Genomic DNA, 4,003 nt, shown 5'->3' on the forward strand with positions numbered 1-4,003 from the left:
AATTCTTATTGAATTTCAGAATATTTTATCCCATTTTAGCTAATTCTTAAGAAGACTTTAGGAAATAATCACTTCCTTTAGTATACATAATGCTTTCTGAAATTTGCTTCATAGGAAAATAGATTAAAAGTTAGTAATTAATAAGTCACAATTGCCCCTTAAGGTTAGTCATCATTATTTTTATTCATTCTTGCAAAGTTGTAAACTCTTTGACTGAATTAACAGTTCCCAATATCACATTTATCAGCTCCAGGAATTAACAGAATATTGGCACTGAGGATGAAGAACTGGTGTAATTGTTTTGGTAACCCACCATCTTTACAATCTGGACGTAGATGAAAACATAGTTTTGGATTTGGATATGGGTAGGAATACTTATTGACACCTGCATCATTTTCAGATGTATTTTTGAATTTAGTTTCAGAACAATGTATCTGACATAACTTATAACTTGGGACAATCACTGGTGTCTCTCTGAGCCTCCTTTTCTTCATCTGCAACATGTGCTCTACTGCTAAGAACAGGTGTGGGGCAAACAGGATAACACATGCAGAAGGGCTCTGAGGTAGGAGCTTCACTGTAGAAATTGTGAAAATTAATAAAGGAAAACCTCACTTAAAACGGAGTCAGGAAGCCCCTTAGGGGAGGTCTACAGGACACAACTTCCCTGAAGCTTACTTTACAATTTGGACAGGAAGTGCAACTACTACTCCAGCAGGAGGAAGAAAGATTTTCTCCTTGCCCAGCAACAGCCCAGCCAATGAGAAGCTTCACAGCTCAGCCAACGAGAAGCCATCTCCGCCCCAAACTCTTACTTTCCTCCAATGAATTTTTGTTCAAAACAGCCCCTCCCAACCCCCTCTTCTTCTCTATAAAAGCAAGCTCCCCTCCCTTATTCTCTGGATTTGCCTGTGGTCCGCCATAGCTTGCATTTAACAAATTGCAATTCCTCTGTCTACTCTCGAATAAACTCATTTTGCTGGTAGGATAACTGGCTATTTTATTTTAAAGTTCACAAAATAATATACCTGCCATTTCTTGTTTCCTCCATTTCCATTATACTCTCTTATATCTGGCAAATTCCTCCACCTTTGCTTAATTGGTGAAGAACCTTAAATTTACAGTTTCAGTAATTCTAAACTGGTTCCCACACCTCACACACATTATTCCTGTTCTTTGGGTATCATGCTGCTAGGGGCTGGAAGAGTGGTACAAATACTACCAGGTAACCCTTTTTTGAACCACATGCACTTTGTGTTCTGAGTTATGTGCATGTAGAAATGTACATGTACATACTTATATTAAAATATGGCAATAAACTAAACCATTAAATATTGAATCAATATTTAAATTAAAATATGGCAAATAAGGATGGGCAACTGATCCACATGCTAAAAAAATCTTTCTGAAATGCTTCTATTCACAATATTGGGTTTATATTCATTGATAAGCTGTCCTTATGCTTAAATTAATCTGAATTTGCCTACTTATATTATGTTGATTTACAAATCATCTCAAGTTTAGGAGCTCAAATTTCAATAACTATAAGTAACCCAAGATTATGGTAATAAATAAAATAATCTAAAGAAATCACAAGAATCTTTTAAAGATGCTCTACTATCATCATGTAAGAAATTATTTTAATTATGAAAACTTTAAAAACAAGTTATTTCTACTTCTAACCATGACAGAACTTGCCTTGGTCCTTGACTTGCCGTCTCACCATAAAAAGCAAGAATACTGGAAAGCATGAAACAACTCTTTTCAGATATTGGGAAAACACACAATGCAGGGCTGTGATCCTCAGGAAGAAAACAAAAGAAGAAAACACTAAAACCTCTCCCTTTTACTGACGGCATTTGCTCTCCAAGCCCAGAGCAGGGACGGAGAAATGTGGATGCAAAGACGGGAGTTCAAGGAGACTGAGGCGTCTGAATTTTAGCACTTGTACTGAGAAGCTTGGAAACAGTCAATGTCTCAAGGGAAAAACTGGAATATTTGATTCACTTCTCGTGCCTCCCTTCTTTCTGGGATCTTGATGTTCCTCAAATCCAGGTGCTTTGGCAGAACCAAATTCTAATTTTTGTCTCTCCAGATCTGAAAAATTGTTTAAAGCTCTCCTGACTCCCCTGCCTTTTAGGAGCTTCTCAACCTGCTTTGTCTCTCCTCTCCCACCAAGAATGAGCAAATGTCCTATGGGGCATATGGGGTAAAATGAGAAAGCAACCTGCAGAATGTCGAGGCCCGACTCAATTGGTTTCCCTACACATTAGAAATTTGGCTTCTCACTATGGCCTTAATTTTCATTTTCCTACTAATATATAATAATTCTAAGCAATGAAGTTTGTCTCCCAAATACATTAGTAAAACTTGGCAAGAAAAACAAGGAGATGGCAGAATAGTCTCAAATTTTAAAACCTGAAGGTCTGGACCAAAAAAGAGGAATATCAGGTTGGGGTCGAGATAACAGATACGGCCAGAGTAATGACTAACTCCAAAGCTAGCTTCACTGAAGAGAAGGCATTTTAAAGATTGAAGAAAAATCTTGTCAGAAGATCCCAGAAAAGTTCTAATTTTCATTACCAGTTAATAAAGTTATTGATACAGAAGTGTACAGAACAGAACATGGCTCTTGTTTATTTTCCTTGCACTTTTTGGCCTGGGATATGGGTTTTAAATAGACATTGTCTGTACCACCTTCATTAAAATAAACAAAATATTTGTAAAAACCATGAAAGAAGAAAGGAAGGAAGGGAAGGGAAGGGGAGGGGAGGGAAGGAGGGAGGGAGGGAGGGAGGGAGGTAGGAAGGAAGGAAGGAAGGAAGGAAAGAAGGAAGGGAAGAGAAGGGGAGGGAAGGAGGGAGGGAGGGAGGGAGGAAGGAAGGAAGGAAGGAAGGAAGGAAGGAAGGAAGGAAGGAACTCTGTGCCTTTATTGGCCAAGCAGGCCACCTGAGTGAGATGAAGTGGGAGGTGTGGGTGGCGCCGGTGCCTGGCTGGCCATGGTTCCCGGGCCTGTAGGTGATGAGAACGCACCTAGGTAGTGGCCAGTCATCTCTCGCTAGGTTTCTACCTGGCTGAAGGTCTTGCCATTGTAGACGCCCACCATCTCCAGCAGGACGACCATGTCTCCAGGTGCATCTTCAGCACCTCAGGCCTCTCCCCGGCAGCGCCTCCTTCCTGGGCTCGCGCAGGCGCGTCAGCGGAAGAGCCGCCTCCACGGCAGGGCGGGTTTAGTGGCTGCGGCTGCACCCGCTGCTCCAGCTGCTCCTAGAATGTGACCCCGGCTGGGCGAGAGCCGCCCCGCGGTAGGTGCATTTGCAGAAGGTCCGCTTCTTCTTCGGCTCTACTTCCACCATCTTGTCGGTTCTGCTTTTCAGAATGTTGGTTTTCCCGTACATAAAGGAAAAGGTACGAACATATTCTCTCTCTAAATATTTTTAATTTTAACAAAGAAATTTTTATTATTTTTAGTTTCGAAAAGACAGCTACAATCAAAGAAACTCTAAACTGGTCCTGGCCAATAGAAATATAACAAGCCACATATGTGATTTTCACCTTTTCGTAGCCAAATTTTAAACAGTAGAAATGAAACAGATGAAATTAGTTTCAATAATATATTTTTATTTAACCCAATGTATCCAAAATATTATCATTTACACGTTTAATCAATATAAAAATTATTAATGATATACCTGTCATATTCACTACAACACAATAATGTTGATGCAGTGGTTAAGGTGAAATGTAGTCCCACTAAAGCAATAAAGATTTATGAAAGAAAAAATGTTTTAGGTGCTTCAGTTTTTAAGTTAAAATTAAATAAAATTTAGAATTCACTTCCTCCATAGCTCTACCCATATTTAAGTGCTCAACAGCTTCGTGTGCTTAGTGGCTGCCATCCTAGACAGCACAGTTCTAACCTCACTTGTTGATGGAAATTAGTGATTTTCAACGGAGGCTGCAGATCGCTGCCAGAGATGTGTTGGTCAAAGAAATATCTCCC

The 4,003-nt window shown here is 39.8% G+C and overlaps 1 pseudogene; it reads right to left on the minus strand.

Moving 5' to 3' along the window:
* Positions 1–444: 444 nt before the first annotated feature.
* Positions 445–3,357, minus strand: LOC131402396 (small ribosomal subunit protein uS19-like; annotated as a pseudogene).
* Between the last annotated feature and the right edge of the window lie 646 nt (positions 3,358–4,003).

Source organism: Diceros bicornis, unplaced genomic scaffold (assembly GCF_020826845.1).
Source record: "Diceros bicornis minor isolate mBicDic1 unplaced genomic scaffold, mDicBic1.mat.cur scaffold_100_ctg1, whole genome shotgun sequence".
NCBI lineage: Eukaryota > Metazoa > Chordata > Mammalia > Perissodactyla > Rhinocerotidae > Diceros > Diceros bicornis.